The following is an 11,323-nucleotide window of genomic DNA, read 5'->3' on the forward strand; positions in this document are numbered from 1 at the left end:
TGCTCTGACACATCAGTAACCAAATCTGTCCTCAAACCCTGAAGCACAAACTGCTCGTTTAAAGAATCAGAAAGGAGACATTCCTGTTCCAACACCATTGTCTCCCCAACAAGTTGGCCCCACACAGCCACTTGGTTATAGGGCTGCCTCAATTCCTTAACAACTTTTACTTCCTCTGAGACCTTCTCAAAGCTACCCACACTGGATCTTTTAAAAGAAAAGTCAGTGGATCCATTCACAACAGACAATTTCTGGCTGCTAGGAACTGAAACTTCCTTGATTAAATCACTCTCACACCCTTCAGTTGCAGGGAACTGCTTGCACTGAGTACCATGAGGATTCCTTTCTCCAGGAGCTTTTCTAAGCAGCAAATCACCCCTCACAGAAATTCTGCCCTTACCCTCTTCACCTAGGGCTTGCTCTAAAGGAACACTTTCCTGAGCAACAACAGACTCTGTCTGGGTTTTACTTGCATTCAGGATCACCTTTGGCCCATCAGGCAGATCTCTACACAATCCCCTTTCAGGCAAACCCATAGACTTCCTAGATAAAAGGTTAGAAATACTTCCCTTCTCTTTGCCACACACAAGCTTAGGAATTTTTTCCTTTTCGCTACAAGTTGTTAAACTGTCCGTAGGTTAGGGTTACCATTCGTCCGGATTTACCCGGACATGTCCTCCTTTTCGCGCTAAAAATAGCGTCCGGGGGGAATTTGTAAAGCACTCACAATGTCCGGGATTTCCCCCCTCCCCCGGCAGAGCGAGCGGCTGGGAGGGCTGCAGGGAAGTCCCGGGCTGGACTCAGGAGCAGCTGTAGAGGAGCCGGATCCGCCCTGCATTCTGAGCCAGGGGCAGCTCTCCCCTGCAACCCGGTCCGGCAGCACTGTGCAGGGCCAGGGACCGGGTTTTGTTGTGCAGGGCCAGGGACCGGGTTTTGGTGTCCGGCTCCGCTCGCACAGAGCCCAACACCCTGTTCTGAGCAGCAGGGTAAGGGGGGGCAGGCGAAGGGGCAGGGAGGTTCTGGAGGGGGCAGTCAAGAAACGGGGGGGGCTTTTTGGAGGGGGAGTGGAGAAAGTTTTGGGCAGTCAGGATACAGTCCTGGGGGGCAGTTGGGGGGGGCCTTAGGAGGGGGCAGTTAGGGGACAAGGAACAAGGAGTCTTAGGTAGGGGGTGGGGTTCTGGAGGGCAGTTAGGAGCAGGGGGTCCCAGGAGGGGGCAGTCAGGGGACAAGGAGCGGAGTGGGGGGCTGGGAGTTCTGGGGGGGAGCTGTCAGGGGGCAGGAGTGGGGAGAGGGATCAGAGCAGTCAGGGGACAGGGAGCAGAGGGGTTTAGATGGGTTGGGAGTTCTGGGGGGGCTGTCAGGGGGCAGGAGTGGGGAGAGGGATCAGAGCAGTCAGGGGACAGGGAGCAGAGGGGTTTAGATGGGTTGGGAGTTCTGGGGGGGGCTGTCAGGGGGCAGGGGTGGGGAGAGGGATCGGAGCAGTCAGGGGACAGGGAGCAGAGGGGTTTAGATGGGTTGGGAGTTCTGGGGGGGGCTGTCAGGGGGCAGGAGTGGGGAGAGGGATCGGAGCAGTCAGGGGACAGGGAGCAGAGGGGTTTAGATGGGTTGGGAGTTCTGGGGGGGGGCTGTCAGGGGGTGGAGAGTGGTTGGATGGGGCTTGGGAGTCCCAGGGGTCTGTCTGGGGGTGGGGGTGTGGATAAGGGTTGGGGCAGTCAGGGGACAAGAGGCAGGGAGGCTTAGATAGGGAGTGGAGTCCTGGGGGGCAGTTAGGGACAGGGGTCCCAGGAGGGGGCAGTCAGGGGACAAGGAACGGGGGGAGGGTTGGGGGTTCTGGGGGGGCGGGAAGTGGGAGGGGCAGGGTGGGGGCGGGGCTAGGGCAGGACGGGGGCGGGGCCAGGACGGGGGCGGGGCTAGGGCGGGGCTCCTCCCGTCCTCTTTTTTGCTTGCTGAAATATGGTAACCCTACCGTAGGTACCACAACCAAATTACCTTTCCGCTCTCCTTGTGCCCTGGCTAGGGTATCACCCTGATCAGACAGAGTTGTTACACCCTTCTCCAACCACACATGAGCAACAGGCAAAATACAAGCACCAGAATTTTCTGGTCTCTGGGATTTTGCTAAGACACTAACTGGATGCAACCTAGTTACGGTGCCATTCTCCCCAGCAGATGCAAACTTAGGACCATTCCCTTCCTGGGCTTTAGTTGAATCCAGAACCAACTCTGAGACAGCTAAATTACTCTCAACCATCACAGGCCGAAAGGCACCTTCTGTCTGCTCCAAGCAACAGGAGCTAGCTCAATAGAAGCACTCTATTGTAATTCTTCACACCCCTGAGTGACATAGCTGTGTCAATCTACATTTTAAGTGTAGACCAGGCCTTAGAGCCTCTGGCCTTCTCTGCATGGGAACGTTGTATCAATTTAAATTAAATTGGTTTTTAATCCAGTTTATTTAGATGAGTGCGAACTCCTATGTGGACGCTCCTACATCCGTTTAAAGCTGGGGTCTCAAACTCAATTTACCTTAGGGCCACTGCCAGTCCTCAAATCCTCCAAGTGGGCCACTAGTGTCACTGAAGATGGTGCTCAGACAAGAAACGTTTATATTGTATTTTTTTATTTTGAGTTTCTTAGAAATAATAAAACTGTTATGCAACTTTATACAATTCTTCGCCTGCCAGAGAGTTTTTAGTGTTTGCCAGACACCTGGCAATGCTTCAGTTGTGTCAGTTTGTTGATGTTTGGCCTCAGTGACTGTGCAGTTGAAACCTTCAGGATTGCAGCAAGGTGTGCATCAGATAGTTGTGTTCGGTATTTTGACTTGTTTATGACAAGTTTCAGAGTAACAGCCGTGTTAGTCTGTATCCGCAAAAAGAAGAACAGGAGTACTTGTGGCACCTTAGAGACTAACAAATTTATTAGAGCATAAGCTTTCGTGGACTACAGCCCACTTCTTCGGATGCATCCTGTTCTTCTTTTGACTTGTTTATATTCATTGTGGAAAAACGTGATGCTGCCTCGATGGCTGACTCTGCCCGGCAACTAATGATGCTGCCTCCATGGCTGATTCTGCCCGGCAACTAATGATGCTGCCTCCATGGCTGACTCTGCCCAGCTATTAGTGGTGGTATCTCTGTCCCTCTCCCCCAGCCAATGGAAGCTGCAGGGGCCGCGCCTGCAGCAAACATTGCTGGCAGCGTGTCTGCATGCGTTTCTCGTCCGCAGGCCGCAGTGGGGAGGTTCTTGGGCCACAGATGGCCCGCAGGCCGGGACCTTGAGACCCCTGGTTTAAAGGCAGCTATCACTGGTTTAGTTAAACCTGTTCCAAACTGAGTTAAAATAAACAATAAAACAAAAGGCCTCTCTTACACAAAAATCAGTTTCATGTGGCTTTTTGCACCAGTTTAACTAGATGGTTTTCAACTTACACCTTGTGTTAAATCACTGCAGCTTCACAAGGTCTTTGTTTAGCAACGTAGTCACGAAAACCTGCAGCAGCCCATGGTGCTACAGCCCAGGTCTACCCTAGGAGTTTGTTCCTAGTAGCTATGCCAGAGTACACTGTCTTCAGATGTTGATAGATATTTGGCTGTGTGTGTGTTCTTTCAGCGTGCTTTCCAGCTCTGCGCAGATAGCAGGGACAGCAGGCTGTGATTGAACCACCATAATTTCACAGACTCGGTTTTCAGCAAAGGTACTTGGTCAGGTTTATTGCTGACGAGGCATGGTACTAATGCCCTGGCTCAATGGTTACAGGTACACTAACACATGTATGCCTGTGGCAATGGACCAGCTCAGTGAATGGCCCCGACTTTCCATTTTCCCCTCGGCCAGACAAAGACACCCTCTCTGAGATACATCTTTATACACAGATACAAACAAGTTACTCATTACTCCTGATGTACCAGGGTGCCACCCTCTGACATATTAGGGTGCCACCCATTGATGTATCCAGGAGCCACCCATTACCTTGTACATGTTGGTTCGATCAAAAAATCTCTATCCATCATGCTGTCATCTTGACTTTTTCCTTAAGATGGGTCAGCGTGTTCCTGTTCTCTTTGGGGAACGTGTTTGCTATCCAGATGTTCTGGTGCCACCTTTCTGGAATGTGTTTGCATATATTTGTGCCTAACACTACTTAGGAATGTGTGTTTCTGCAATATCAGCCCTATTCTTGCCAGATTCTGTCTGCTTGCAAGCAGGCAAAACCCGACTTTGCTTCTTTGCTTTATATCAACAAAACGACTTTAGTTCAGGCTAGGGTGACCAGACAGTGAAAAATCGGGACGGGGGTGGAGTGTAATAGGAGCCTATATAAGAAAAAGACCCAAAAATCAGGACTGTCCCTATAAAAGCGGGACATCTGGTCACCCTAATTCAGGCCTCGGGCCTCACACCAGACCTCTGATACAAGGGCTTATGTTTCAGGCCCTCTTCCTACTACATAAACTATACCAGCAAAATGGTCCTGGTGGTTTATACCAGCAAAGTGACTTTGTATCACCTTATTTCACCCACCCTGAGCAAATCAAGTTTTACGGGGAATGATATAAAGTTTAAACCAGAACTCTCGTTATAACATGACAAGATGGCTTCTACAAACTTTCAGCATACAGCCTCTGCGTGTATCTACTTCATGTGAGAGACCCCTGATAATGGGAGGCCTTCTGGTGATTAAACAACTAATTTTAAAGAGACTATAAATACAATATACTGCTGCATCACCCTTGCTTCATTCTTTAAACTTGTCCCAATAAATAACTGAACTTCTCAAACAAACAGGCCAGAGGCATGAGTAGAGAATTACAGCACTGATTGCTGTTAAATCTTCATCTGCCTGGGTCTGAGACTGTTAACGCTTAAGCTGCTGGCACTTATTTTTACCACTGGCGCAATCTGTCGTCTCTATGGGGGGAGGGATAGCTCAGTGGTTTGAGCATTGGCCTGCAAACCCAGGGTTATGAGTTCAATCCTTGAGGGGGCCACTTAGGGATCTGGGGCAAAATCAGTACTTGGTCCTGCTAGTGAAGGCACGGGGCTGGACTCCATGACCTTTTAAGGTCCCTTCCAGTTCTAGGAGATAGGATATCTCCATTAATTTATTTTATTGTTATTTATTTATGTCATCTCTGTCGACAATTGTCATACGAATCCTGGTCGCAAATGTGTGTGTGAGAGAGAGAGCGCGCGGGGGGAGAGGCAATAGGCCACATGTCCTCCCCTTCCTTACTAGGGCTATGGACTAACTACTCACCTGCTACTGCAACTTGGCACTTAAGGTTTCTAATCCTCAGCCCCTCATACATTCCATAGAGTCACAGTTGTTAAGGCCAGAAGGCACTTTTATGATCATTTAATCTGACCCTCTGTATGACACAGGCCAGAGAATTTCTCCCAGTGATTCCTGCATCCAGCCCAGTAACTTATGGGTGAGCTAGAGCAATTATTTATTAATGTATTTATTTTTAAGGAAGAGACTTACAATTCTGATTGAAGGACTACAGGAGATGGAGACTCCACCATGTCCCTTGTTCCAGTGATTTAAGTACACACATGGTGAAAAATTTGCACCATATTTTGTCTGGCTTCAACTTCCTGCCACTAGAATTGTTATTTCCTGGAGCTCACAGCCAGTTTAGTTGGGCTGCTCGCTGTGTTCAATGATACACCTTATCATTTTATCCTGGATGTCTGGAATGTGTTTTCCAAAAAAGTAACTGTTGTGCTATAAAGGAAGCCCATGATATGCAGGGGGTTAGATGAGATGCTCTAAAGGTCTCTTCTGGCCATAAAGTCTACTAATTTTGGAAAAACTGAGTGTAGCATTGGGAGCAGCCTCTGATGTTTTAGTGTCTAGCCGGCTTGCTTCCTAGAATGAACACGCATTGAGTGGGGTGATCCACAGAGAGCAGCTCAAACCTTCAAAGCGTTAGGCCAGCAGCAGGACATTAGCACTTCAGGGGATGGGTGGGTGTGGCAGTGACATCACAAAGGCCTTTTGCAGGACCTGAGCCTATTGGTCAAAGGTGGTAGGGAGGTGGTGACCTCACAGAGAGATGCTGACATCAGCCAGGCAGGATGGAGCGCAGGGCCAGGGAAACCTCAGAGACCCCTGTGGCTTTGCTTCAGCAAGTCTCCTTCTCGAGGTCTCTCATTCAGGACTAAGAGAGTATTAGGGTTCACGTACGTGAGCGCGAGGAGGAGCCTTTTTCGAGTTTTCTCCTTTCCTTTTACTGATTTTACTAGAAAACAGACATCCCTGTTGAGAAGGTAAAAGCCTCGGAGAGGTTTGTAACCTGTTCAGTCTGATCCACCTGGTGCCAGCTGAGTTCCAGGCATGGAAAACACTAGTTCAAGGTGGGAGAATTTTATAGCCCACCTGGGATTTTGTCCCGTGGAATCACTGGGGACATTAGGGTTTGTCCTTTTCGTTTTACCTTTCCTCCATCCCTCCTTCCTTTCGCTTCATCTCTTACTTCTTTTGTCCTTTCTCCTGTTCCCCTCCCAACACCAGGAGGTGTGAGTGTGTGTGTGTGTGTTGCGTGTTGCGGGGGGTGCTCTGCATCTCCCATTGTGGGAGGTCCACCCAAGAAAGTGGGGTTGAAATAGTCTTCAGACAGTGATCCCTACCAGTGACCTGGGCCTTCCTTTGGGCTCTCTGGTGAGAACTCTCAGCCTCCCGCCCCTAAGTCTCTACCCTGATTGGTTGAGCAGGGGGTTATTGACAGGGAGGAGACTCAGGTCCTTGTTGTTCTCTTTTAAGAACAAGTAAATAAATCATAACCAGTCATCTGTTTGACGAATTTTGCTGCTTCTCTACATTAATTGTCTCTGCGCAGTTCATGAACTGTTGTTGGTCTGGAGCTCATTTGAGAGCACTTTATTCAGGCTCTGGCTTTGGCAGGGATGGGGAGGGACCAAAAAGGCTGGTTAGTGAGAGGCTGCCTTGACCCCAGACTCACTCCCACTCCCCGCTCGGTGCCAGGATGGCCAGGCTCCTGAGGATGTTCAGGAAGAAGGCTCTGCAGGTGGCCCCAGAGCCTGAGGGAAGCAGCTGCCATCTTCCCCAAGAGCAAAGCGGCTTCTCCGTCCCTGCTGGCAGGGAAGGAGCTCCCCGCCGAGCCAGGAGGTGGAAGTGCCCAGCCTTCTGGCAGAGGAAAGCCACTCCTGGCGCAGGCGCTGAGGTGAGAGAGCCACCGGCCAGGCCGAAATGGAGCTTGCCCAGGATGCGGCTGCGCAGGCAGGACCCAGCCCAGAAGGGGAGCCGGGCAGGGTGGCTCTGGGGCTTGTTGTGTGGGAAGCACCGGCCCCAAGAGCCCAGCCCTGATTCTCAGCAGGAGGTATCGCCCTGCCTAGTCCCTGAGGACCTTCCAGCCTCCCCAGGGCAGGAGGTGGAGGATCCCTGTCGCAGCACCAGCAGCTCGGCCCACTCCCCAGGGGACAGCAGCAGCACCTGGGACTCAGGCAGCAGTGAGGCTGATGGGCACTGCTGCTTTGTTCCAGGTGAGGCGCCAGGCTGGGCTCAGGGAGGGGTGAGGAGGGGGCTGTGAACACCCTGGGCCATGCACTCGACCAGTACTATGGGGGCGGGTCCCCAGCCCAGGTGTCTGGTCTGAGCCACGTGAACCCCACTGACACTAGATGCTGCGATCCTGTGGCTTAGCATTAGTGTCTGGGATGACTTGGGGCAAGATCTCAACCTCCCCGCAACCCACTTCACTGCTGCCAGAATCCCTCCTGACCCCCCTGCTAGAGCCGCCTCCCTGCCCAACCTGGGTGGGGGTGGAGAAGAGGGTTCTGAGAACTTGAGCTATGGTTTGGAGGTGGATCAGCTGTCAAGGGCACTGAGGGGGAGGTGGCAGGAGCTCACCCTACAAGGAGGGGGTGTTACCAGATGTGTCCATTTCTTTGGGGTAAGCTGATTTATTCGGGTTACTCTTCTGGGGAAGGGGGTTCTGTAATTCTATCAATGTACTGCTTGTGTCACTTGTTTTTTCATATGAAGCTCTACTTCTCCCTTCTGCAAGTCCCCTCCCAGTGGAGCTATCCTGCAGGACCTAGGCTCCCTAGGGCTGGGTTACTCCAGCCCCAGAACCGGATGAACACCCACACACCCACACATACATTAACAGAGCAAGTGTGAGCAGACCGGGTCAATCAGCACTGTCAAGCTGACCCCTTCTATGTCTCTGGACTCACTGGGCTGGATGAAGCAGCACTTTCAAGCTACCTCTCCTTATATGCCCCTGGGCTCCATGGACTGGGTCAAGCAGCACTTTCAAGCTGTTACCCTTATGCGTCCCAGATTCAGCACGTCTCTAACCCCATTCCCCCAACACAATTGTACTGGCAGTAACCTACTTGATGAGCAAACCCCACAGTATTTTGGGCGCTGCAGGGATCTTTAGTTTAGGTAAAAGAAGCGTTGCTGTAGAGTGAATGGGGGAAGCTAAAAACACAAAAGAGTAAAGTTCAGCAACAGAGAGAGAAGCAACCAAGTTAACCATAAAAGTTATTTATTGAATAATAGTGATAACTACACAAGGAGAGCTAAACCAACATAACATACATTATTAAAGGTTTCAGAGTAACAGCCGTGTTAGTCTGTATCCGCAAAAAGAAGAACAGGAGTACTTGTGGCACCTTAGAGACTAACAAATTTATTAGAGCATAAGCTTTCGTGGACTACAGCCCACTTCTTCGGATGCATATTATTAAAGGTTAATACCTAAGGTAGAAAGGAAAACACAGAGAGAGAAAGAGGGGGGATCTCACCCACTCCATGAGGCTTGAACTGGTCGCAGTTCCCAGGTGATGGTGGTTGCAGAGGGTCCTGAATGTAGGAGACAGGCAGAGCTGCCAGCACGATCAGCCAGGAGAAGATGAAGTTCCAGTGGAACTGATGCATAGTTTGGATCTAAGCATCAGAACCCTGACTACAGAGTGAGTAGGGTTTTTTGTAGAGAAATTGCAATTGTTCAAGGGAGAACACTAGATTTGTTTATAGGTAAACTGATGACTCAAGGGGTTTCTTTAGACTAGACAATAGGAACTGATCACTCTTGGCTATGGGTGGTATTTTCTTCCAGGGAGCTCACAATGCAACTAGGCTACTTCAGTATTTGGATATCAATTAAGGATTCATTAATAGAATTGGTCTGATAATTGCTGAGCCGGGTGTGTGCAGCCATAGGTTCATTAGCATCTGGAGCAGAGATTCCCATGATGCAGTGCTTCTCTGCTTTTTCTGGTCCCAGAGTTCACTGTGGTTCTCTGTTCTCCATTCTGTATGTAAATTGAGATGTCTTCCTGTCTCATCTTTCATGCAGATGAGGCTAGGGGAGTTGTCTCTCCAATGCCCTTCACTGCTCTCTGCAAGTTTTTTCCTCTGATGGGTTTTAGTTTAAGCAGAGGTGGTGGGGGGGTGTCTTTCATGAGTCAGGCTGGAGACTGCACCCTGGTTCCCCAAGAACACAGAAGTGTCTAGTATCAGGGAGTTGGCACTAGAGATTACTAGAAAGAACAAGAAGACTCCATTCTGGGGTTCAGGAGGTGAATTCATCCCTCAGTGGTGGGCAGGTGCTGGGTGGAAATACTGCCATTCCAGGTGCCCTTAATTCCCCCTGATTCCTCGGGGCGTTTGAGTCTCTGACAGGTTCTCGTTCCCTTGCAGCAGGAGGACGTCACAGCCAAAGTGATGCACCAGCTCCGCATCATCCAGCACTTACGCCAGGTGCCTGAGACACTGCAGGGGCTGTGCCTCTGAGGCCATCAGCAACTCCCGCTCCCTGCTGCAGGTACTGCTCTGGCTCACTGTAAATGGGGAGCTAGTGGAAGGGGAAATGGAGCCCCCTGGCACTCAATAAAAGGGAAAGTGGTGGATTCTCCGTCTCTTGATGTCACTGAATGAAGACTAGATGCCTTTCTGGAATGTGTTTTCCAAAAAAATAACTGTTGTGCTATACAGGAAGCCCATGATATGCAGGGGGTTAGATGAGATGCTCTAAAGGTCTCTTCTGGCCATAAAGTCTACTAATTTTGTTAAAAGTGAGTGTAGCGTTGGGAGCAGCCTCTGATGTTTTACTGTCTATCCGGCTTGCTTCCTAGAATGAACAGGCATTGAGTGGGGTGATCCACAGGGAGTAGGTCAAACCTTCCAAGTGTCCGGTCAGCGGCAGGACATTAGGACTTCAGGGGCGGGGTGTGTGTGGCAGTGACATCACAAAGGCCTTTTGCAGGACCTCAGCCTATTGGTCAAAGGTGGTGGGGAGGTGGTGACCTCCCAGAGAGATGCTGACATGAGCCAGGGAGGATAGGGGCGCAGAGCCAGGAAAACCTCATAGACCCCTGTGGCTTAGCTTCAGCAATTCTCCTTCTCGAGGTCTCTCTTTGAGAGAGTATTAGGGTTCACGTAGGTGAGTGGGAGGAGGAACCTCTTTTGAGTTTTCCCCTTTCCTTTTACTGATTTTACTAGAAAACAGACGTCCCTGTTAAGAAGGTCAGAGCCTCGGAGATGTTTGTAACCTGTTCAGTCTGATCCACCTGGTGCCAGCTGAATTTTAGGCATGGAAAACACTAGTTCAAGGTGGCAGAATTTTATAGTCCACCTGGGATTTAGTCCCGTGGAATCACTGGGGACATTAGGGTTTGTCCTTTTCGTTTTACCTTTTCCTCCATCCCTCCTTCCTTTCTCTTCATCTCTTACTTCTTTTGTCCTTTCTCCTGTTCCCCTCCCACCACCAGGAGTGGTGTGTGTGTCTTGCTGGGGGTGCTCTTCACCTCCCCTTGTGGGAAGTTCATCCAAAACTGTGGGCTGAAATAGCGCTTGGACTCCACTGACACTAGATGCTGCCATCCTGTGGCTTAGCATGAGTGTCTGGGATGACTTGGGGCAAGATCTCAACCTCCCCGCAACCCACTTGACTGCTGCCAGAATCCCTCCTGCCCCCCGCTAGAGCCGCCTCCTTGCCCAACCTGGGTGGGGGTGGAGAAGAGGGTTCTGAGAACTTGAGCTATGGTTTGGAGGTGGAACAGCTGTCAAGGGCACTGAGGGGGAGGTAGCAGGAGCTCACCCTACAAGGAGCGGGGTTGGCACTGGAGGTTACTAGAAAGGACAAGAAGACTCCATTCTGGGGTTCAGGAGGTGAATTCATCCCTCAGTGGTGGGCAGGTGCTGGGTGGAAATACTGCTGGTTCCAGGTGGCCTTAATTCCCCCTGATTCCTCGGGGCGTTTGAGTCTCTGACAGGTTTTCGTTCCCTTGCAGCAGGAGGACGTCACTGCCAAAGTGATGCATCAGCTGCGCATCATCTGGAACT

Source organism: Malaclemys terrapin, chromosome 17 (genome assembly GCF_027887155.1).
Source record: "Malaclemys terrapin pileata isolate rMalTer1 chromosome 17, rMalTer1.hap1, whole genome shotgun sequence".
In the NCBI taxonomy this organism is placed as follows: domain Eukaryota; kingdom Metazoa; phylum Chordata; order Testudines; family Emydidae; genus Malaclemys; species Malaclemys terrapin.